At 56.6% G+C, this 24,580-nt stretch overlaps 1 long non-coding RNA gene across 1 annotated transcript; it reads left to right on the top strand.

Annotated features, from left to right (window-relative positions):
• Positions 1 to 2,028: 2,028 nt before the first annotated feature.
• On the top strand, positions 2,029 to 23,804 carry LOC128898074 (uncharacterized). Its single transcript, XR_008462688.1, has 3 exons — positions 2,029 to 2,044; positions 22,816 to 22,934; positions 23,656 to 23,804. It is a non-coding gene; the product is annotated as an uncharacterized LOC128898074 (long non-coding RNA).
• Positions 23,805 to 24,580: the final 776 nt, after the last annotated feature.

Here is a 24,580-nt window from a genome sequence, read left to right as displayed (position 1 = left end):
GAAACTGGCCAGCAGGGAGTCCTGCAAGTTAGTGTCTCCAACACAAGCATGCAGGCACAACACAGCTCAAGAGCACTGCTGAGGCTCTGGGTTCAGGGCTTGAAACCATCACTGGAAGTGTTTAAAATAATACTGGATGGGGCACTTGGTGCCATGGTTTAGTTGATTAGATGGTGCTGGGTGATAGGTTGGATTTGATGATCTCTGAGGTCTTTCCCAACCTGGCTGATGCTGTGATTCTGTGATTTGAAGGAACCCAATCAGGGCAGTGCTGTCTCCTTGGGTTTCTGTGGCTGCAAAAAAAAAATCTCTGAGCTCAGGGCACTGCACAAGCCCCAGATGAATTTCTTTACATCAGTATCTGCCAGGGAGGATGTTGGGAAATTCACACCCTGTGCCCTTTTCTGTGGCAGATAAACCTGAAGAACTCTCTCAAACTCAAATGCCAAAAGAGGTTTTGGGGGGGAAATATTGATGAAATGAAGAGCCAGGGATTGCCAGGATCAGGCAGGATTTCCCTAAGGGCTCTGGAAGAAGAGCAGCATGGAGCTGCTGAGCTGCCAACACAGCCAGGTACACTGATGTCACACGAATGGGAGGCAGGAAATGTGACTGCAATCTTCCTAAAAGCTTAAAGCCAGCAAGCTACAGGCAAGCCCAACCTCTGCACAGAGCAGAGGAGTCGCTTCAAGCTCGGATGAAGAACAGAATGGGGGGATTTGGAAAATTACATAATGGAAGCCAGTCAGATTTTCAAATGAGGAATTCATGCCTTCCAAACCTATTAACATTCTTTCTTCAAGATGTTACTCAGCTAATAATGTACTTAAACTCCCCAAATCCATGGTAACCTCCCTCCCAGCTCTCCTTTCCCTCCCTGTTCATACGAAATGCACACAGCCCTCCTCTTGTGGATTGATAACAGAGTTTCCTCAAGAGCTTTTGTTGACTACCTTTTTTTTTCCCCCCTCTTCCCAGACTGGGAGGGATGTTACCATGGAGTTACCTATGGATGGGCAAGCAGACAATCCCATGCATTTGGAAGAGGATGAAGAGTAAGGTGTCAGTGTTTGCACGTGACACAATGTCTAAAGGTAATAATTATTTTTAAAAACCCCAAGCTGATGGAGCACTGCAGAAGGGTCTCACGAGGTTGTGCCCAGATGATAACACGGCAAGTGGCACTGAAGAAATGCCACAGGCAGAGGAGCTGGCAGGAGGGGCTGGGCAGGCACAGCGGTGGACCCGGAACGGGCTGATGCTCGGAAGGCGCCTCGGCCGCTCCAGACGGGTGCCCCGGGCAGGCTGGCGCAGCACCCAGCAGCAGGGGCAAAGGCAGCCCGGCCGTTTGGGTGCGGACGGGGAGCGGAACAGCGCTTTGCAGGGGCTGCTGCCGCTCTGCCCGCAGGCCTGCCTGGGCTGTCTATAGCGGTGCAGAGCTGCAAGGGGGAGACCCTGCAGAAGGGACCGGAGAGATGCTTCGGCTACGGATGGAGCCGGCGGAGGCCTGACGAGGCGGGCGAGTGGCATGTCCGGTGACCGCTGATGGAGTCGCGGTCCGCCGGTACCCACCGAAGGTGACCGTCCAAGCGCGTCCGGAAGGGAACGGGGGGGTAATGCCCGCAGGCTCCCCAGGCCCGGCGGCGGCAGGCGGACCCCGCAGCTTCCTGCAGACCCCCGCAAAAGACCCCCCTCCTCCCCGGTCCGCCCGCCCCGCGCCCCGCCCTGCGCCGCCGCCGCCCGCCCGGGCCCCGCAGAGCCGCACACAGCGCCCGCCGCCGGCCGCCGGCCGGGGAGGGACGGGGAGCACTGGGCCGGGCCGGCATGGCGGGGGCGGGCGCTGCGGGGCGGAGGCACCGGAGGCGGCGGGCCCCAGCTGAGCGCTGAGGGCGGTGGCGGCAGCGGCGGGCCATGGGGGCGGCGGCGGCGGGGGGCTGCGGGTGCCCTGCCCTGCCCGCCCGCCGCGCCGCGCCGCCCGCCGCGCCGCCCGCCTGAGTGCCGAGGGGGCTACGGAGGGAGCGGCGGCGGCGGCGGCGGAACCCAGGTGAGCCGTTGTCCCGGGGAGCTAGGGGTGCCTGCTGGGGTGCCAGCGGGGCGCGGCGGCAAGGAGACGCGTCGGTCTTGTGCCCCATCGGGGGCACTGATGGCTGGCGGGAGTTGCCGGGCATCCCCGGGGACGCGCCGGCCGTAGCAGGGTGAGTGCGAGGGGCAGGAAGGCAGCCATCACCTCCCTAGCGCTGCCAGACACCCTAGTGCCAGGCGGATGCGTGTTTCCCACGGGAGGGATGCCCGGCTCCCCGAGCTCCGGGTGCCCGGCAGCTGCCGGTAGTGTGAAGGTGCTGGAGCAGAGCTCTGCCTCGTCCTTCTGCGAGAGCCCGGGCTACGGGGGCAGCTGGAGACGTGGGTATGGCCCTTCGCAGGTACCGAGGTAGTGCCAGGGTGTCCTCTTGCTAGCAGTTCTGCTGCCCTGTCGCAGCCCCCGTGCCCCCGGACGGTGTGTCTGCCGGAGGTACGTGCCGTAATGCACGGGGAGGAGGAAGCTGGTTTGAGGGGCTTGCGTGGTCTGAATTGGATTAGTGCTGCTGAGCACCACTCTCACTGGAGATGGCTTTCACCTCCTGGGACCCCTGGGCAGGGCAAGACTGTGGAGAGAAAGTGGGGTGCAAGGGAGGGAGCGCTGCCACTGCCCCCCAGGTCACCTTGGCACGCTCCAGGGTGGTGGCATTCTTGGGTAGTCCGTTATTGTAGCTGTTGTCATCATAGATCGTGGCTGATTGAGCTGAAAGAATAGAAACAAATGTACTTGGCTCCAGGCTTGGGGCTTGTTTGGGTTTTTTCCTTCATTTCCCTCTTCTGGAGCAATTTGGATGGGATGAGTTTTCCTCCGTGTCAGCAGCAGGACTGATAGAAGTAGCTTGGGGAAGAGCAATTTGAAAGCACTCGCTTCTTTCTTTCGCTTCTTTCATGACAACCAATGCTCTGTGCGTGTTGCTGTCCCGTGCCTCAGTTTCCCCGTGCCTACAAGGGGAGGCTGGAGGAGGGAAGAGCTGGTTTGCAGCAGGGCAGCCTGGGATGTGTGATCGATGTCCTGTGTGAGAACCTTGCCTGGCACAAGACTGCCTCGAGGGCAAGCGAGGTTCTGGGTCAGGCCCAAGGGAGACTGAGCGTGTGGCCTGCCCCTGAGTGAAGGCAGGTGCTGAGGGCAGAATTGGGCTGGCACTGCCTCCATTCTGGGCAGAGATCGGGGCAGCGTGCTTCCCTCTGTTTAGCAGCCCTCCATACTCATTTATGCCTCTGCTCGAGCTGCTGGCATCCATGTCATCCTGCAGCGAGGAGTTTGTGCCACACCTGAGCAGCAAAAAAACCCCATCTTCTTCCGAGAGGCTTGTCGTTTAAGAAGGGACTGCTCCGGCGTGCCCTGTGGGCATCGCCTGCCCAGGCAGTGCCCTCTCCCCGTGCCTCTGAGCAGCGTGTGTGGCTGCGCTTGCAGCCTGCCGCTCTCCAGCTGCTCGCCGAGGACCTGCTGCTGTGCTCAGCCCCCGCCATGCTGAACTTTCCCTTGCTGACACCTTGCGTCTGCCTCCTTCCAGCGTGGCTGCTGCCGCCCGGGGACGAGCCGGCGCTCCTGGCTGTAAACAGCCGGCAGCCGAAGCTGGGCTGCCATGGGGGAGAGCTGAGGTGGGGTGGGGAGCAGGGTCTGGGGACTGTGTGCACCGAGGAGTGCTTGGTATTTAGTGAGGACGTCGGCCAAGAGCCGGCTGAGCTCCTTGGGCTGTGTGATGCTGCTGCAGGAGCCCACGGGGGAGAGCAGTCCCCAGGGCTCCCCGGTGTGGGTCCATCTCGGGGAGCGTGGCTGCTCCTTGGGTTTGGCAGTTCAGTGTGCCGACTGCCCGCCTGATTGGCATGGCAACGGCCACCCTTGTGCTGCAGCAACACTTCCAAGCTCCAGCTTCAGCATTGTTGCTGTAGAACCCACCTGTGAAGGGGACACGGGGTGCTGCAGCATGGGTAGCCTCCTCCCAGGGCTTAGCACCGCTGGCACCAAGGGCTGCCCCTACAGCAGCCCCAGCTGTTGCAGCCTGTCCTAGTGTGAAGTCCTTCATCCCATCCCAGGGGTCCGTGCTGGTGAGGGCCAGCAGCTAACTTATCTTCCTGGGAGACTTTCCCAGGGCAGGGGAATTGGGATTGCTTGCTGAGGAAGGCCTGTGGAACAGATGTAAAACCATGTCCTCTGTACAGTGGCAGTCAGGGGAAGCACACTGGGGAAGACTCAGGTTTGGTTCTTCCTTCTGTAAGCCAAGAAATGTGCTGGAGATGAGGCTGGAGAAAGGAAGAGGTGCCACCTGATAAGGTGATCAGGGACCTGCTGGCTTCAAGCTTCCTGAGGCAGGAAGGTGGCTTGATGCTTACAGTGGACAGTGGTGTGCTTGTAGCAAGTTCTGGGGATCATTTATGTCTTGAAGTAAGGTAGTTTGAGCTTTGAACTGAAGCCTTAAAGCACAAAGCCCAGTCTAGCACAGAAGTCCTTCAGTCAGGAGGTAAGGTGCTGTCTGCATCAACTGCCTTCACCGCCCGAGGTCATGGGAGCTGACCTGCACAGTGGGGGCAAGCAGGGAGCAGGGCTCTGAGACTCACCTGTGCATCTGCAGAGCTGGTATTTTGCATCCAGATGCAGCCCTGCTACTGTACCAGGAAGAGGCTTTCATGATCTCTTTGGTGGCTGCTCCCTGGCACCGAGGGACAAAGCCTCAGTCTTCAACTGTGCCTTGGCACCTTAGGGTCCTTCCCCTTTCCCACTGAAGTCAGCAGCAAGCCTCTTTCCCCATCGGTACCCATGAGCTCAGTGTCATTTGTCAGGATGGTTCCAGCCCACAGGCACCATGTTTCTGCTGTCTTGAGGAGCCTCTAGTCTGGCTGGAAAAAGGCTCAGTTCATCTTGGTTTTTTCCAGCAGATGAGGCCCCCACCATCACTGGGGCCTGGGGCAGCAGGCTCCCATCTCTTCTGCCTGGGGAAGAGGGCAATTGAGTTTTTCTGGGGCTGAGATGCTTTTCAAAGTCAACTTCCCCTCCCATGGCACAGCTGTGGCATTGCTGGGCGATGCCTCAGAGCCTGCAATGGGAGGAAGGTGAGCTGTTGTAGTGGGGCCTTTTGCTCTCTGGCAAGGCTTGTTTGGCCATGCTCCATCCCAGCCAGCACCCATCCTCAACACCAGTGCTGCTGGGTTGCTCAAGAGTTTGAATTAGGGAATAAAGACACGGACCCACATCAGCCAGGGAGAAATGCTTGGGAATGTGGAAGGAAAAGTGGTGCCATCCTCAAGACCTGTGCTTTGGGGAAGTGGTACCATGGGCTGGAAGATGCCCCTGGGTTGTTGAAGGAGACATCTTTTTCTGATGGATTCAGCCTACCTAAAACAGAATCTTTCTTCTTCTGTGGCTTGTACTGTGAGTCTGTTGAGATCCTTGCTGCTCAGAGGACTGGGAATCTCTGATCTGGCTGAACATGATCTCTGGGCAGTGCAGTGGCAATCTGCTGGCACTGTCAGGACTGTCTGTTGGGTTCAGCTCTTCTCCACAGGGAGGAGTGGGATGGCTCCTTCACAGCCTTCCACCAGCTTACCCAGCTAGGCTTCAGGAGCTCTGCTCATCCCCTGCTCTGACTTGTTCTGGAGGGAGCAGTCCTTTCCCAAAAATGGAGAGCCAGGTTGGGGGAGGCCCTGCATGCACCACAGAAGAGACTTCTGCAGCCAGGTCAGAGGCAGGAGCCACCTTTGAGGGCTTGGCAGTCAACAAATCCTTTTGACCCACTCCAAGTGATGATGTAAAGACCAAGGCTGGGTGAGGGCTGGTAGAGGAGCCTGAAGCCTGGTGCAGCCACAGCTGGACTCAGGGAACACTGTGTCCCATTTTAATCTGTGCAGAGCACAGCGAGTGCTCATAAGGATTCACAGATGGACCTTTTCTTCCCCAAGGGTGCATGGGTCCTCAGCTGAGGAGAAATCCCTGTAGCTCTGCCTAGCTGTTCCTTGTGGTCCCTGCTGGGTTCAAAGAGACTCAGGACTCTCTTCTCAGGTCACAGAGGCATTTGAGAGTGGAGTTGCATCCCTCTTAGAAGGTGGGTCCCTACACAGCCCCATCCTGTTGTGACCTGGGGACAGATGGCCCAATCCATCCTCAACCCAAAACATCCCCATGTGCACATCCTGAGCACACAGGACTGATGCCCACTGATGTTTGGAACACTTCTGAGCTCCCTGTTCTTTCTCTCTCTAAAATTAATCAGGAGCTGGCCTCAGCAGCCAGTCAATAGTGAGATTTATCTCTTAAATAGCATTATTGATTGCCTGGGAAGCCTGGTTTTGTACTGATAGATACATACACATGGAGACAAGCCCTGTGCCAGGGCCTGGTGGTGAAAGGCACAGTGTGATGTGCAGAGATGGCTTGGTGCAGATGGGGTCATGTGTGTGTCCACGTGAAGGAGATGCAGCTCCCCTTTGGAGAGCAAGGAGGGGCACCCCCACAGTCTCTGGCTATGAACCCTCTCACATCTGTCCACTGTTACTGTGCTGCCTTGACCACTCTTGGGCTTCTGCCCCTTTCTTCCTAATACATGGCACTGCAATGTAAGCCTCTGCCAGCTTGCAGTGCCTCTTCTTTTGCAGCTAGGATGCTGCATCCTTCCTGAGGATGAGATGTGCTAATATCTGCCCACAAATTGCATGGTCTCCTCAAAAGCCATTGACCCTTCAGAGATTCTTCACCTGGGAGGCTTGAGATAGATGTGCAAAACAAAGTCTGCTGGAGCATTGCATGGGGGGGCTGCTTGGAGAGAAGGATGGATGAGACAGGCTGGACCCACCCTGCCAGGGAGGGTTTGTCTTTGTGCCCCTCCTTGGGCTGCCAGTACAGGCTGTGAGCACGGTGGAAGTATGGTGGGACCAAGCTGAGCACCAAGCAGGTGGGACAGGGGAGACTGCTCACTGCCACATCTGCTTGGGAAAAGGCAAAGTCTGCTGCCACTCTTGAGCCATCACCCTCCTAGTAACGGGCAGCAGGCAGAGGAAGGCTCCCATGGGCTGTGGGAACTTCACCACCTCGGGGTTAAGAGTGGCTCTTGTCCCTTGGAGGTGGGAGAGTGCTTGCACAGCTGGAGTTGTGGCACTGCTCAAGGGCCTAGCTGCCTGCACTGTGGCTTTGTGTGGGGAGGGACACACAGTTGTTGGTAGCACTGTAGAAGAGGGGCCAAGGACTGGAGTTGAGTGTGAACCAAGCCTTTGTCCTTTTAGTTTTGGTAAGTGCTACTAGGCTCTCCTTGAAGCAGCACTGTGGTGCTGGGAGCCTGGCTGCTCTGTCTGCCAGGGTCGTGGAGCTCAGCCAAGGTGCAGTGATGCTCGTGAGAGGAATTGCAAAACCTCTTGCTGGGTTTGCCAGAGCAAAGCCCAGGCTGTGGCAGTTTTGCACTGATCCTGCAGAGCCTTGCCTGGCACGGGGAGCCCTGCAGGTGCCCCAGCAGCAAGCCCCACATGTGCTGATTCTCACTCTGTGTGGCATAAAAGAGCACGGTCCCGTGGCCCGTGCCTTGCATCCAGCCTTGCTTTGGACTGTGCTGCCTGATGCTCCACTCTGGTCTGGGATTAGCCAAGAGCATCAGCTGCGCTGGCACAGGCAGCTGAAACAGATGATCCAAAGGCTTGGATTGCTGGAGCCCAGCAGACAGGGGCTTGGAAGGCCTTTTGCACGTGTGTCACTGTTTAGCTGATCACCAGGCGTGGGGAGTTGCTGGGTGCTGTCGTGGCTGTGTGTGCGTGTACAGGGCTGCGTGCAGCGCTACAGCATCTTGCTGCCATTCAGAGCCCTTCAAAGCCCTTCCCTAGACAAAGCTTGCCCACAGCAAGTGCCCAATCACCTGATCTTAGCAGGCCAATCTAGGCAGGGATCCTGGGAGGGAGCAGTTGGGGTTTTATGAGGCTGGCATAATTTACAGCTAGGATAGCACACCAGAAAGATGTCCAATCCAATCTCCTTTGTAATCTTGTTTTCATTTAAGCCTCCAGGGTGGTGATGGGGGCAGTAAGGAAAGCGAATGGCAAAGGGAGTTTATGACCCATGCCAGGGAGATTTGTGTGATGCTCTGTACCAAAATGACCTCAATTTGCAGAGGTTAAAGCTGGCTGTGGTGTTCCCTAGCTCGAGGGGTTGTCTCCTGCTCGTGCTGAGGGCCTTGGCCGCGAATCCTTTTGCGGGTGGCTGTGTGGCGTTCTCGGGACCGTCCCCACCGTGGAGCCATCCCAGTGCCTGCTCTCCAGCCCAGGCAGCAGGAGCAATGGTGATGCATCAGCGCTCAGCGTGTCTGTGGCAGCCTGGCCAGCTCACCAGGAAAAGGAATGAAATCCTCTTGCTGCTGCCGCCGTTGCGGGCTGCATCGCTCTTTAGTTTTCAAGCCACATATTGTCCCAGATCTCCTGCCAATAGGAGGGAGCAAACTGATAATGCAGCTGCTATTAATAAAGCAGCGTTGTTACATATTCATATCAATCAGACTCCTAATTCCACAACATTCATTTCTCTTCCAAAGGCAGCAGTGCTTCGCCAGGGCGATGGAGGAAGGCGTCAGGTGGGATCGTGTCGGAGATGCATTCCGCCAGCGTCGGCAGAGCCCGCTCCCCTCATGCTGCTTCTCCCAGGGGATTCCTCTGCTGAGCTGGCCCTGGGGTCCTCACCCACTGCCCTCCCCCCTCAGTCTTCCTTCTCCCTGGCAGTGCCGGGCTAGAAGATGGGATCCCACAGGCGGTTGCAGGGTCCCCGGAGCAGTGGCACCACGTGGAAAGAGGAGCGGTGCGAGACAGGGGAGCACTGAATTCGGGTGGGGGGGTTGGCAGGGGTGGCTTGGTGCTCTTCCCCCTTTCACAGGGAAATCTTCCCATGTTATGTAAATGACAAAGCAGAGTGTGGAAAGCCTGGGTATAAATCTGGGAGGTATGTGTGTTTGCACAGCCATTAGAGAGGAAAACCTATCACAGAATCGTAGCCAGTGGATAAACATACTCAGCGCTGCCATTCCTGCAACAAAATGTGTTTTCTCCTCATTGCTACAGTGTAGGAAATACTCCAAAGTGTCTCCAAAACTGTGGCAGCATTTGATGGGAAGCCCTACACTGGAGGAGATACTGCATTATTCAGAGTCTGAGAGAGGTGCTGGTAAATGACTTCATCATTAAGGCTGCACCGAGACTTGTCCATAAAACAAAAGCCTCTCTCTCACTTCTTAATGATTGAATTCGATGCCCAGAATTGACCAAATAAATCTTGCAGGGCCAAGCAAGTTTTCCATGAGCACTGGTCTGGAAACTTGCCCTTATCCTCCAGCTGGGAACACTTTGAAATGCAGCTGGTGGGATGTCTCGAGTCCTCCAACAAGCCCCGTGGTTCCTGAGCCTTTCCTGGCTCTCTGGTCCCTGGGGTGTCAGAGCTGCTCCCATCTCATCTCTTCTTCCTCTTGCTCCCAGCATGTGCCAGCAAAGGGAGCATGGTTGTTCCGCTGGTTTCTCAGCACTGGCAGTCCTGGGGAGCAGGCTGGCGTCGAGCCCTCCTGACAGTGGCTCTCGGTTGCTGCAGCAGTTTCCAAGCAACATGGAGGCTGCTGGTTTGAAAGGACTCTTGCTTGAGGCAGGTAGTGGTAACTGGAGTTAGTAAAGGGACCCCTGTGAAAAAGGATGTGGGGAGGGCAGCTGCTGTGCTGTAGCCATCACCTGTCTCAGAAGTGCTTTAACAAATCTAGAGGCATATCTCAGAGGCCCAGCAAGACTGCAGGCAGCTCTGGTTCCCAGCCTGCTCCTGGGAGGGCTGGGAGTGGGCTGGGTACAGGGCACTCTTGTCCTGCCAGCTCTTCAGCTGGGCACTCAAAAAGATGAACAGGGTGCAAAAGATGTGGGTCCTGCCCCACAAACTTGTGTCTCAAGCCTCCATCCATCTTTTGGTTTTGAGCAGTTCTGTTACCTGGCTGTAGCATAGCCCACAGTGAGTGCTCTGCTCATCTGGGAACAGCTGGGAGAAGGATGCTGGGTGGATGGGTTCAGATCTCCCTGTGCAGATATCCAGCCTTGGTCCATGTCCCATTGTGCAATTCCTCTCTGAAGGCTTAGGTGCTCATTCCAGGTCCCTTTTCCTTGCTCTTCTTCTCTTTATTTCCACTCTTTCAATACTCCCTTTCATCCTGCTCCTGCTTCTGTCACTGTCTGCAGCCACCTTTAAGTTCTGTCCCCCTCTTCATCTTTGTTGTTGCCTGCTCCCATTGGCACCGGGCTGCAGCAGAGGGGTTTGCCCACACCTGGACCATGGACTGGTCAGTACTGAGAACTATCAGACAGTGCTGCATCAGTGTGGTGAGAGCAGCAGGAAGGTCCCCAGGCACTCCAAGCAATCTGTCCCTTCACAGGGAGTGGACTGGAGGTTGCTCCACAAGCCTCTGGTGCGAAGCCATGCAGCATCCTGCTCCCACAGCACTGGCAAGGCTGCCAACAGATCTGCCACCCTCCCTGCCCCCAGCCACCTGCACTTGCTCCAGGTTAAGATAAAGGCTCAGCAGCCTCTCAGTGCAGGGATGCCAAAGCACCAGGGCTGGGGTGCTGGGGGTGGTCTAGCAGGGCTGCTGGGGGGATGAAAGGTGGTGGAGCAGCCTGTGGGATGCTGAAAGAGGCAGGAGTGGGGTGCTGGATGAGGAGGGAGAAAAAGACCAGGTGCTGCCACCTGGTCACTTGGTCCCCAACATCATGTTGCTGTCAAGTCCAGGCTTGTTTTGGCTAAAGGGGATAGAAACTGGGGTTAGTGCTGCTGGGTGAGCTGGCACTTCCAGCAAGCCCCTTTCTCCCCCAGCAGAGCAGGTACTTGATTTGAGGAAAGAATAAGAGGGTTAGAGGTAACTGAGAGAAGTCAGGAGCTGCACCAGTCCCAAGTGGGTTTCCTGGTGTCATGAGGGATCTGCAGGGTGCCTGCCCTGTTTGCTGTGGTTGTAGGTAGCAGGAGGAACCAAGCTGTTCTCACCTTGTCCACACGTTTAACTTTCTGTCTCTCCCCAGGTAGTGTGAGCCCAGGATGGGGTAGGAGACAAGAAGGAGGTGGTTTGGACTTTTTTAGCTGATCAAGAGCAAATCCAACACATACATTGTTGTGAGCAAACACTGGCATTGCAGGAGTGCTGAGAGGCCAAACACAGCGTTCTGTGGGTAGAGAAGATCTGCCTGAGGCAAACAGGGCTGGGAAGAGGCTGGGCAGCCAAGGAGGGGCTTGTGGGGCAGCTCGAGTGAGATCCATCTGTCCCTGGGCATGGGAAAAAAAACTCTTGGATTCTGAAAATATCATTGGGACAGTGGAATCCAGGAATGGATTTGAGAAGGCAGCTGCTGTCATGGTCTAAACAGTCAAAGTCTTGGTCCTCAGGCACGCATTTCACACTGCAAATGGAAAACTGACTTCAAAGCTTTCCCCTGTGCCCTGTTGCGCTGCCTGAGCTCCCCAGGTGGCCACCTGCACCAGGGCAGCAGCCAGAGGAGCCACATACCTCCTGGGCAAGCATTGCCATGGGTCTGTATGTGAGACTTCCTACCTGTGCAGGTAGCTACACCAGGCTGCTCGCAAACAGGCTGTGCTGGAGGTGCCCAAAGAGGCTGTGACAAGAGGGACAGCAGGGTCTCCCCTGAAGTGGAAGCATAAAAAGCTGCCTTGAGGCTTAGGGTCCCACATGCCAGGCTAGCTAGACCATTGGGAGTGACTGAGAGGGTAGCTGGCCGTCTGCTGCAGTCTAGCATTTCCTTCAGTGGTCTGGGGTCGGTGGGGAATCATTTTGGTGGGTCCCCAGATCTCCTGCCAAATCTGGATCCCTAGCCACCCTGGAGCAGCAGAGTAGGTGCTTCACTATCTCTGTCCAGACAGTGCTGGCAGTGGGAAGAGGATCACCAGTGCTGCTCCTGGAGCCTGAGGGCTGCAGGGGGGCACACTGGGCTGCTGGACCAGCACGGCAGTGCCTGTGCTGCCACCATAAATCTTCCTGGCATTCCTGCTGACTTATGGCTCCTCTGCTCTATGGGGACAGGAGATAGCATTGTGTGGTTGGCTCTGGTAGCACTGACTGCGTCATGATTGTCCTTCCTCCCCATGCAACATCAGTGGGACTTGGCAAGTGGCTGCTGCCAGGCAGGCGAGCGTGCGCAAGGCAGGGACTGGCGTGCCGGCAGCCGGGGGGCTGGTGGCTCCAGCAATGGTGTGAGAAGCAGCTGCTCTCACTCAGGGCTGCTGGGTGGTTATGGCACAGCACTATCGTAGCAGTTGTGCCTGCTAGAACCAACTCGCACCAAGGGAAACGTGGTGGCCAGGCATGAAGCGGTGCCAGCACTGCTGTGCTGCCTGACGGCCCTCCTCTCACCTGTGTCATCCTCCGCCCTTCCAAAGCTACTTTGCTTCCAAGGCTGAAACAGCTGTCAGGGTTACTGCTGAGGATGGCAAGATGCTTGTGGCCTGCTCTGCTTTCAGCCCTTGTGGCTCTGGTACCAGCTAAACAGCCTGCTCAGGGGGTTGGGGCTGCAAACCTGACCCAGTGTCCCAGCAGCTGAGGCTGGGAGAAGCCCAGAGCAGAGAGGCGTGACCAGAGCTGTGCAGCAGTGGGTGGCGCTCTGAACCCTGCTCCTCTTGAGCTGGTAACATCAGGCCTTGGAAACACCGTTGCCTGTGTGCCAGGGAGATGTGCTGAGGCTGGATCAAGACTCACAGGTCCCCTGTAGCTTTCTCCTAACCAGCTTCCTGCCTGCCCCGGTGGCTGCTCCTGTCGCAGCCCATAATGAGTAGGGTTCTTTCCCCCACCCCATTTACCTGGTGCCTCTCTCAGCACCTCTGCTCCACACAAAGCTGACTCCAGCATGTCTGACCTGTTGCACCACAGCTGCCCAGGAGCACTCAAAGGAGAATGGGAAGCATTGTGGTGCCCTGCTCCATGCCTGGCTTGGAGCATCCTAACAGCAGCACCTTAACCTCTTCTCTGTTTCCACTCACTGGGTCTCAATAGCCAAGTACCTTCTCCTTCCATGCCTCAGTTCCCTTGTTCTTCCAAGGGGAGTGACGGTACTGGCTCTGAAGTGCTTTGGGAAAGGGAAATGCTGAGGACTGTTCCTGGAGTGACAGTCAGTGGGCTGTGGTGGCCTCCTGAAGCCCCTCCGTGCCTCTTGGCACTTCGAAGAGATGTGATGCAGCTCTTGGCTAAACGGTGAGGGTTTGTTCTCTGCAGCTCTTTTCTTTCCTGCTCAGCATTCAGGGAGCATCGTTCTGGTAACCACGGTATCTGCATAATCCCTATTTCCTGGTAATTGCTTCCTTTCAGGAGAGGTGCTTATCATCCCCTTGGGTTTTGGGGACCTCCTGTGATCTTTGAGACTGGGTGAGGAGGTGGTCCCCAAAAGGGAGTGGCTGGGCTGCTGCCATCTGGGTTGTAGGCATACCTCCCTCAGGGAGAAGAGGCTCAGCAGAGCCTTCTGCACCAGCAGTGATCACCTACTGCCTCAGTTTCCCCTCAGCCCCAGAAGCTGTGAGCTGAACGGGGAGGATTTTCTCACTCCACGTGCCTCTGTGCAGCAGGAGGTGAAGCCTCTCTCTCTGCAGGAGCTGCCTTGCAAGGGCTGCTCCCTTCTCTCCCTGCTGTCCTGGCATGGCAGAGCAACCACTGGGAAACAGTTGTCTGCGCTTCGGCAGCAGCTGGAGCAGCAGAGCAGGGCGGGAGGGGTGGGGAATGCCAGCCCATGGGGACACTTTCTGCTCCGTACCACCATGCCTCCACACCGGGGGCAGTCTCAGGGGGCAAGTGGTGGCCAGTGCCCAGCATGCCCACGTGCCACCCTCGCCCGCCTGGCAGCATGACTCACTCCCCAAGTGGCAGCTCCCACGCAAAAGCGTTTCCAGGAGACTGAGGAGTTGCCTCTGAACAGCAGCAGCTGAGCAGGGAGCACAGGTCCTTGGCCTGGGGAGGGGGTGCAGAGTCCAAGGAGAGCCGGGAAGCAGCTAGGGTGATGAACCAGGCAGCCTGCGTTGGAATGGAAAGCAGCAAAGCTTGGCCTTGCCCAGCACTGGCAAAGGTCGGAGAGGCCACGAGGAGGCAGCTGCTTGCTGCCTGGGATGTGGCTGCAAGCAGGGGAAATGCCCAGCTCCGGGGCTGGGCCTCCCCAGCCCTGCAGACGAGGGGCAGGCAGGCAGCTGCACACAGGCTCGCAAGCTGGCTCTCAGGTTTGCTGCAGTTGAAGTGCAGGGAGGCAGAACCTGTCCTGGTCTCGAATTATTTCTGTGCTGTGCTCGCAAAGCCTACGTGTGCTGCCCATAGGTCTTGGGATGCTGGGGGGTCTGGGACAGGCAGCAGTGTAGCTTGTGCTACCGAGGTTAAACCACCCCTGTGCTGCCTGCCTGCGAGAGGAGACACAGTGTGTCCTCTTCCCAGCCCCCCGGTGCTGCCTGACCTGACTGCTGAGCAGCGCTGAGCATCCTCCCAGCACTGATCTCAGCGTGTGCCAAGCCACGCCGGCCCCACAGCCTTCCCGGGGCGGGAGCAGGGCTCTGTGCCCGTCCCTGTGCCACCATCGCTCCCACTGTGGCTCTGCCGTGCAAACTCAGCTCCCCTTTATTCCTGCTCTGCCCTCCAGGCCCTGCTTCTGCTCTGCCACCAGCCAGATTGCAGAGGCTGCTGCTGCTCCAGCACCAGTCGTCTCTTTGGCTGTACCAAGTCTCCATTTATCTGTGTAAAATCTCGAGTCATTTATCTTCCTAAAGGCTGGCAGCTAACTCTGTAATTGCCATTCCTCCTATGGTGCTGGCTTCTCCTCTCTCCTTGCCAGTTTGATATCCTCTTCAGGCTTAATCCCCCAGGAGTTTACATTGTCTTTGCAATCCCCAAGGAACTACACTGCTAAATCCAGATCCCAGTGCCAGGCTCTCTACGAAGCCCTTAATTCCTTTTCCCATTAGTGGGATGCCTGGTTAACAACCCTTTGTGGTTCCTCTCCTCATCCTTCTCCCCTCAGAAGTGCTCCAGCTTCTGGAGTGTGGGGGTTTGTGTTCCTGGCTGTGGTGGGGTCCATGCCCTCTGTCCTGGGACCTCTCACCTGGCCTCAGTGCCTGGTTCTGGCAGAGGGTTCCCCCTCTGGGACAGTGCTCCCCACACACTTACAGACCTCCCTCTCTGATTCCTTCCAGGAGGAGGTGAGTGATGCCTCCTGCACCAGGTAGGGCTGCAAAGCACTTTGCACCTAATGCCTTGCCTCAGAGACCCCATGGAGGTTTCTTTCTACAGCCCCCCTGGGAGGCAGCTCATTGCCATCTCAGCAGCAGGGATGGGTGGTGGGATGCAGGACATGGGGAGGCTGTGCTGGAAGCATCTCTCAGGCTGTGGGCTCTTGCTGGCAGAGGGTCATTTCTTCAAGGTAGTGGACACTTTCAGGTGATTCAGTGCCTGGCTGGGGTTTATGCTTTGCTTTTTGCCTTGTCTGTTTAGCCCATACCTGGAGCTAACCTGTAGCTGTTGCTCAATCCCAGCAGGGAATAGCAGTTGGGAAAAGGAGAGAAGACCCATGGGTTGAAATGAAAATGAAACAGCCAAATCAATGCCAGTATAAAGTTGTACTCACCCCAGCAAACACATGGTGGTTACAATAAATGTGAGTCCCCAGGAGGAGAAAGGACCTAAGCAAGAGGAAAAAGCCTGAGCAATAGACTCCATCCTCAGCAAACTTCTCCCTTTATACTAAGCTTGACACTTATGGTCTGGGATGTACCTGTGAGCCAGCTCAGGACAGCTGCCCTGCCTGACTCAGAACTGCTGATGGCCTGCAGACCATGGCTGGCCTAGGATCTGTCCCAGCAAAACCAGGACATTCCCTTCAGTGGGAATTGTATTGTGTGTATGGAGCAGCTGGTAATTCTCCTGGCTGCTTCTGCATCGCCTCTGAGCAGCTGTTGTGAGGTTCCTCTTCTCACTGGCTGTACAGAGAACTCAAGCAGAAGAACCTTGGGTCTGCTTCTGCTGTAAACCTACTGATCACCAGAATGAGAGGACACAGTCTCAAGCTGTGCCAGGGGAGGTTTAGACTGGAGGTGAGGAGAAAGTTCTTCCCAGAGAGAGTTGTTGGCCATTGGAATGTGCTGCCCTGGGAGGTGGTGGAGTCACCATCCCTGGAGGTGTTCAAAAGGGGATTGGACGTGGCACTTGGTGCCATGGTTTAGTAGCCATGAGGTGTTGGGGGACAGGTTGGACTTGATGATCTTTGAGGTCTTTTCTAACCTTGTTGATTCTATGATTCTATGCTCAGAGAGGTGTTTCTGAGAAGGCATCAGATACCTGGTCCTGCCTGAGGTGGGGACACAGAAGAGACCTTGCAAGCAGCATCCCTAGGCCATCAGCTGCAGCTGTCAGCCTGGGGATCTGTAGGATCATGGCCAGCACAGCACAGTGTGTGCCTCACTGGTGCCTGATAACAATAAAATGCTGATTGACTTATTTTTCCTGAAAGTACTTCAGTCAGAATCCTGTAATCCATGAGGGCACCCAGGCCTGAGCTGGGGGAAGGAACAGAGTGTTTCTCAGAATGCTGGGGCCATCTCAGAGCTGTGAGCTCCCCCAGGGAGGGAGAAAGACCTTTGTGCTGTGGGAGAGAGCCTGAATGCTCTGGGCTCAGCTCCTGCCCCGTGGCTCTGGCAGAGGAGGGTGCCAGGGTGTGCTTTGGCTCAGCTCTTCAGAGGAGATTTCTTGGTGGCAGTGTGTTCCCTCGCTACCTGTTCGTGCAGGATGAGATCCAGCTTAGATAGTCTCCACTGACACTGCTACTAATAACTTGTCTGTGTTTACCTGCTCCTGGCAATATGCTTGCAAATGAGGTGTCAGCAGGGATCCTGGCACATGTGAGCTGCTGCATGTGGCTTTGACAGGAACAATAAGGCGACACCGGGGTGTGTGGTCGGGAGGAACCGTGCTGGCATCCAGACAGAGAGCCAGTGACACAGGGGGAAAGGCCATCTCCTGGGCTGGTTTGAGGTGACAGCATGTTCCCACTTGCTTCTTCACTTGGTGCTTGTTGAACAGAGGAACCTTGTGGAAGGGGCTTGATTTTGGGTGTGCTGACCACAGCTCCTGCAGGCTCCTCTGCTGAGAGCTGATAGTTTGGTGCCCAAGCTTCAGCACAGGCAGCTTCCCCAGGGTTCACTGTCGCTGCCATGAGCAAGGGCCAGGTGTAACAGCTGTGGGTCTCCTAATCCCTGTGTCATTTGGCTCTTGCATGAAGGAGATGGGCCACAGAAGTCCCCAGTCTCCCAGCCCTGCACAGGGTGTCTGCAGTGCCCCCAGCCACGGCTCCAAGGAGACTGGGAAGCAACTCTCAGTCAGTAACACTGCATGTCTGCAAGCCACCTTCACCTGCATCCAAGCTGGCTGCTCCCCTCCAACCTCATTGCAACCCCTTCCCATGCTTGGAGAGCCCTCAGCCAGACCCCAGAGGGGCTGGTTTGAATGGATTTAGCAGTGACATGGTGGCCACAGAGCCCAGCTCCAATTTCCTGAGGTTTTGTATGCACCTTCCTTCTAGGGCACCTCTGCCCAGCAGGTGGCTTGCAGAGTCAGAAGAGTCTGGGGGGTTGTGACTGACCCAGGGTGCCCTTTGGTGGCCTTCCTTCTCCCTGTGCTGATGGCCTCCCTCCCATGTGCCTTGGTGGGTTCCATCCTTCATGCTTCACTGCATAGGGCTGTTATGAAAAAGATTCCCCTCCCACCAGGGCCTGGCCACTGCTGCTGCCATCACTGAACCCCCAATCTGTCTCCTAGCTGCCCACTTCTTAGCTGGAGCCAAACCCCCAGCCTGCCTCTTCCCACTTCTTGCCCCAGGAGCCCCCTAGCCTTCCCAGAGGGACACCCATCCTAGCCCCAGGATGGCTCCTCTCTCCCAAGAAGCTGCTGGCAGCCAGGAGATGTTGAGGACCAGCTGGCTCCTCTGCTGAGAGCATTTGATTGTTGTTAGTATTTTGATTGCCTTCTTTACAGGCTAGCAGAAGGATTTTAATCTGGACAGTGAAGAAGGGAATGGAAGAAGGGAGTGGGAGAAGGGAATGGGAGAAGGTGTGCCCAGAGCTAGATGAGGAGGCAGCTGGGTCTTGTGGCTCCCTGTCCACATGTCTGGGAGGTGATTTTTATGCTCTTGGCCAAACCAGGAGCATTAGGGAAAGGCATCCCTGGCCCAGCCTCACAGAACTGCAGCTGTGCCTTGTGTTCTCCACCAGATACCCACAGCTGGTGCCCAGCCAGCCTCTCATGCTTCACCCCAGCCTCACAGATGCCCAGAGCCAGTCACTGCCTCAGAGCATCGATCTGAGCAGGCAGAGGAAGGGGCAGTGAGCTCCCAAGGCTTCAGCTCTCCCTCCCACTTCTTGTGACTTAGCACAGACAAAGTCATCTAATATGTTCTCACCAGAAGCTACAAACTGTCATTCCCCAGAAGTGCCAAGGTGACAGCTGTGGAGACCACAGGCAGTGGTTTCACTGGCAGATGAGGAGCAGTGTGGATCCTGCCTCCCTGATGCAAGCTGGGTGCTAATGCAGTGTTGTGAATGGCTGTGGGGGTCTAGGGAGCTGCTGCTGCCGTGGCAGGCTGTGCCATCTCTCCTTGGAGCCTTGGCCACTGCCCAGCAGCTGCAAAATGAGTTTGTTTCAATCCCCCTTGGTGAGAGCAAAGCAGCAGTGCTGTAGGCAGGTATTTACTTCATATTGCAGCAGCTTGGGCACACAGATGGGGACAGACAGCTTGTGGGAAGGGAGAGGATGGCAACAAGGAGTGGAGCTGCATCCCAGGGCACTTGTCCAGCCCCACCAGGGCTGGCATGGGAAGGTGCCTTGCCCCATCACAAGCTCTCCCTGCCAACACCAGCTCCCTCACCGGGGATGTGTTCCTGGAGAGTTGTTGCAGTGAGTGTGAGTGGCCCAGGGCTGTCACACAGGACCTCCATCCCTCCCCCTGCCATACCCATGACCTCAGCTTCCTACCTCCCATGCCAGCCCCTTGTCCAGCTGCTTGAGTGGCAGCCAGTAGGTTGTTTCAGCCTGATCCCCATGGCAGCAATCCTGCTGTAGGAGAAGATGTGAATGGGGCCAGGTGACCAAAACAGCGGCCAGCAACCCTTGTCTGAGGTGCTGCCTGGAGAGGTGACGGAGTAGAGGCAGTGACCCCACATGCTGAGGCACAGCAGGGTGGCAGGGTGAGGTGCAGTCATGTGTTGCAGCTAATGCTATGTGCCAGTTTGACAGGGCCTTCCAGGAGAGCTGGGGCTGCCATGCCATCTGAAGAGCTGTCACTCGCTGGCTTGCAGAGCGCAGCGTTTATGGTGAGCAGGCGGCGTGGGTAACGCTTTCCCCCGGTGTTTAAGGAGTGGGAAGGGCTGTGGCTCTCTTTGCATATCCTCAGGAAGATGCTCAGCCCCATGTTAGCTGGCACTGCTCTGTATCCTTCAGAGAGACGGGGCTGGTGGCAGGGAGGGCAAGGAGGAGAGGCATCCAACATGCCCGTGGTCTGAGGAGGTGATTCCAAGCACCTCCCCTTGAAAGATTCAGGGCTCTGGCAGGAGCTCAGCTGTGGGGCTCACCCCTGCCCAGCCCCAGTCAGGGGTTTCACACCCACCTGGGCAAGCCACGGCTGCTGCTCATGGTGCCTTGGCTGGGGAGCAGGTGGGGATGGCATCAGCTCCAGGGTTAACTGTGGGGCTGGGCAGGAGCTGCCTCAAGCACCTTCTCTGGGTGAAGCCCTCTTGAGCATCTCTAGCCCCTTCCTTCCTAACCCTGGAGCTGGATGTGGAGTTTCAGATGTAAAGTGCAGGAGCAGAAGGACATACCACTGCCATCCCCAGCCCCCTGCACTTGACCCAGGATGTCAGCAACATCCTGTAGGTACCAGTGGCCCTCTGGCAGGAGCTCTGTGGCATGACGGGCACCCCAAGAAGATGCTTGCAGCCTTCCGTTGCTCTGCTCTGCCAGGTGCTCTTGATGCTCTCAAAGAGCAGTGAGGCTCCCAGTGCTCAAAACCTCTCCCTCTCCTAGAGGAACAAAGCAGGAAGATGCACAGCAAAGCAGAATTACCAGCATGTCTGGAGAGGCAGGGAGCTGGAACAGGATGAGCTCTGACAGCTGCTTTCAGGAAGGCTGCGAGAGACTGAGCAGCGTTTCAGCCATGCACAGCTCCTCCTGCAGAGCATCAGCCCTTGTTCTGCCCAGCTGGCTTGTGGCCCTGCCTGGCTTTACCTGTGGAAAATGCATTTGGAGTGGGTGCTGGAGCAGCAGCTATGGGCTGTGCCCTCATGGGAGGGTGGCTGAGGGGTGGGGATGCACTGGTCCCAGGGATGGGACTGGGAAGCAGCATGTGTTTCCAGACTGAGTCATGCTGAGGATTGTGTCTTGTTCCTTTGAAGAGTCCAGACAGGATATTTGCTTGCCAGAAATCAGCTCATCCACCTCTCCCCCACCTGTCTGTCTCCATCCAGTCCTCCCAGTTCCCTCATGTAGCATCAGAGTAGCATCTGTAAGGGGCGGGGGGGCAGGGGGAAGTCTCAGCCAGGCAGATTTGGGCTGCTCTGCAGGGCTATAAGGTCAGGAAAGCAAAAGCTGGCACTTGGTATGCAGAGCACGGAGCCAGTGCCAGGCAAGCAGGTACTCAGCTGCAGGTGGTGACTTTTGGATGGCATTGGCCTGGTGAAGGGAAGGTCCCTTGGGGCATTCCCAGCACCCCTGCCTGTGACCCCAGGTGCCTGTGTGCCGTGGAGGACCATGCATGCATGCATCCCACGAGGACCCCAGGTATCTTCATCCCACTGGGGACTGAGCATATTTGCCTGCATTCCACGTGGGCCCTCGCTGCCTGCATCCCACAGGAAGCCACTCTTGGCTCCCATGGGGGCACTGGGGCACGCGTGCCAGCTCATGCCACCGCAGGGGCAGCTCCACATCTCCGTGTCCCATTTCCCCAGGCAAGTGCCTTGGGGTGGCTGGTGGAGGAGGAGGTGTGTGGCTGGTGAGATGTTCACCTCCTGTCGTCAGAGAGACACCGACTTGCCAGGCTGCTGGCTGCGTGCGGGGTTGTACACACACGTGTAGAGAGCGGCGTGGGCGAGCGTGCCTCTAAAGATAGGGCTGCACTCACCAGCCTGCCCCCTGCAGCTGGCAGAGTACCCTCCTCACCCTGCACCCCTGGCACACGCTGGCACAGGCAGGAGAGCTCAGAGCAGGTTATAAAAAGATTGTCAAGTGTAAGTTGATTACCAAGTATAAACTGAGTCTCTCTGCTAGAAGCGCCGGCAGCCCCGGGCTGAAAGCATCACACTCAAAGGTTCCTCCTGCTCCTTTGGTTGTGCTTTTGGTTTGGGTTTCTTTTTTATTTCATGTATTTTGCCTCTATCTGCCATCAGCTGAAGAGCTTTGGAGCATGGAAAGGGGACTCAGAAGAGGCAGGGGTGGAGAGGGACCCAGGGATGCTCCGCTCGTCACCTCCTGTAAGCAAGTTGCTGCGTAGCTCTCTCTGAGGCTGCTGACAGTATCTGGGACTTGGGGGGACAGTCTCCCCTATCACACAGGCAAGCTCGTGGGCCAGCTCTGTCGTGGCTTTGGGGACCTTCTCACCAATGTTATGCTGTGAGGTTTTGCCACCATGCTCCAGGGTTTGCCACCTCTGTGCCAAGGCCATCTCTTGCCATGGATGGACTTTCACAGCTGGTCACTGGACCACCCTGGGAGGTACTTAGTGAGTTCATGGGATCTGACTCACACTCCCTCTGCACCCGGGGCCTGCCACACAGTCATCTGGGCTGGGGATGTTGCTGTTGCTTTTGCAGTCCTGCCTCCTCCCTTGGCATCCCTTCTCCCAGGCCTCTTTTCGCTTTGCTCTGTGCTGGGCGGTGATTGTAGTCCTGAAAACCTCCAGCAAGTCATCAGCTGAGCAAATTGCTCTCTGTAAATCCAGAGTGAAAGCCCTGAGGTTCATGAGGACCCAAGGGAAGGTGCTTGATTGGATTTCCTGGCCTCTCTCTGCAGCACTGGGAGAGAGGGGTTGACAGTCTCCCTGAATCTTCCTCACTGCCACCTGGGAGGGGATGCAGACTGTGCTCCCTCACTAATGGGATGTAAAGACTCCATAACTCTTCCCTGTTTATTTAACTCCCCTCTGGACTTTCATATGCAGCAATAAATTTCTCCTTCTGCAAAGCCCTCGGGGCGAGGTGGGCAGCTGCAGGGCCCCTCTCACCTTGTGCCTGGGCAGGCGTGGAGGAAGCCGTGCTCCTGCAGCCTTGCCACCAGAAAGGTGCTGCTGTGCCAGGCAGCCTGCCCCAGGGGCTCTGCAAACACGCTGTGTGCATTTGGGGTCTCCTGCAGGAAAGGTTTGGCTTGGATTCAAGGTGCCTGTGCCATCCTGAGAGGGGCAGGAGCGCCTGGGGCTGCCACCCCTTGCCTCCTCCTCACCACAGGAGCGAGCGTGCGTCTGCAGTAGCGCCGGGAAGCAAAGCTGCTGCAAGATGAAGGTGTCTCAGATTAAAATCGGGGAGTACAGGAACTGAGTGCTTCAATAAGCAGCAGAAAATGAGCAGCAGGGCTGTGATGGGGAATTGGTGTCACTCCAAGCCCCCCTGGCAGCTGAAGTGGCAGGCAAATAAGGGAGAAAAGTGCCATGAATTTTATTCCATCACTCCTTATCTCTGATTAATCCTCTTAGGTGTTCATCTCCTATTAGCCCACTGTTGACTGTCTGTTTACTGTATTCCTGTAGACCTCGCAGAGATAGAAACCCCTCCGAGCCTGTAACATCTTCCCCAGCCCTGCCCTGGCTGGCTGAGGGGGGCTCCTGCCTGCTGGCACCAGAGGATCACTGGAGAGGAGAGGACCAAGGTAACATGGGCCATGGTCATTTCAGCAGGTGCTAGCAGGGGAGGGGCAGCAAACCATCTTCTCTCAGGCCCTAGATTAGTGCCCAGCTGCTTGGGCATCCCTAAAGCCAAAGACAAATACCCTAAAAGAGTTGTCCCATGGTGTGGCTTCGCAGATCTCACTTAGGGCAGGTACTTGACACGCTAGAGAGGAGGTGGGCTTTCCTCTTCCCATTCCTCTCTCACTGCAGGCAGATTCATGGAGCCCTGCAAGGGAAGCCTTGCCTGTCCCAAGTGCCTCTCCTCCAGCCTGGGCTCTCCAGCTCAGACTGATTTTGCCAGCAGCCCCAGGGTAGCAGCTTCCCGTGCCTGCTGCTGGATGAGACAGGAGCACAAGCCCTCTGGGCCTGAACCTGTTACTAAATGATTTTGCTTTGATCCCCTTCTCAGCAAGGTGCTTCTTCAGCTGGGGAGAACAACAATCCCCTACACAGACAAAAACATCAGGGAAAATCAGAGGAGAAAATGGTGGGAGCCCCCAGGTTAAAAACATTTGTGTTTGTAGGAGAACATTGCCTGTGGAAGCCAGCACAAGGGAGGCAACCCACTGTCTCTGGGGCACGTGCAGACAGGTTGCATAACACCCCAGCTTGTCCCTGATTTGTGCCAGGCATAGTAAGGCTGTGTGCACAGACACAGACCTGGAGGTCTTCAGCTCAACTCAGCATCCTTCGCTTCCACAGGTACCTGATGCCCCGTGGAGCCACTGCCCAGCACCTGCCCTGGAGACCTGCAGCCTCCTGAAGGCAGCTGGCAGCACGCTTAGGCACCTGCAAGCAGGGTCCCATCTCTGCCACACTCACCTTCAGGAGCCCAAGCAGCGGCCTGGCACGAGCAGGTAGGTGTCTGCCCCATGGGTGTGCAGAGGTGGGCTCAGGTACTCTCTTCTCCTCTGACCTGAGGAAAGGGCCCATCCCACTTGCACTCTGCTTGGTGTAAGTTCTCTCAGGATTTGGCCAGCTATAGCATAGACATTTTGGAGACCTCTGGCTTCAGTGGCTGGAAATTGCTTTTCAAAGCCAGCTGAATTTACAGCCTCCTTAGCATCCTGTGGCTGTGAGCTCCAGGGATTCATTTGCTCAAGGGTGGCAAAGGTCCTGCCTTTTGCATGTGTTAAACCTCCTTCCACAGGTGCCCTCCGGTTACCATGTGCTGCCTGCTCCTTGCCCCATGCCAGGCTGGTTTTAGGGGCCCTGTCAGTGTCCCTTTTCCTCTTCTCCTTTCCAGGCTGGAGGGACCAAGTCTTAGATGGGGAAGGCAAGGTTTGTGAGTGTTTGCCTGGGGAAGTTTCAGATTCTCGGTGGTGCTCCTGGCCATGTCTCACAGGGCTTGTCCCAGGACAGTCTCACCCTGCTCAGAAGCTGTTTGTTCTGTTGATCTGAGCATGCCTGGAGTTTGGGGTGCAGGGTGTTTGTTAGCCATGCTTACACTGTATTTTCTGTTAATAAGCAGCATTACTTTGGGAATGGCCTCTCTCACCCTCCAAGATGCAGCTTTGAGTGCCAGGTTGGGCCAGTCCCACTCCCTCCACCTCTCTCTGCCAGCCCCAGGGGTGGGAGTTCCACTTGGTTCCCATCCCTCTCTGCCCCTCTGCCTGTGATGATCTCT

The sequence above is a fragment of the Dryobates pubescens genome, chromosome 18 (assembly GCF_014839835.1).
Source record: "Dryobates pubescens isolate bDryPub1 chromosome 18, bDryPub1.pri, whole genome shotgun sequence".
Classification (NCBI taxonomy): domain Eukaryota; kingdom Metazoa; phylum Chordata; class Aves; order Piciformes; family Picidae; genus Dryobates; species Dryobates pubescens.
The sequence above is the reverse complement of the archived record's forward strand: the minus strand, read 5'-3'. Positions and strand labels throughout refer to the sequence as shown.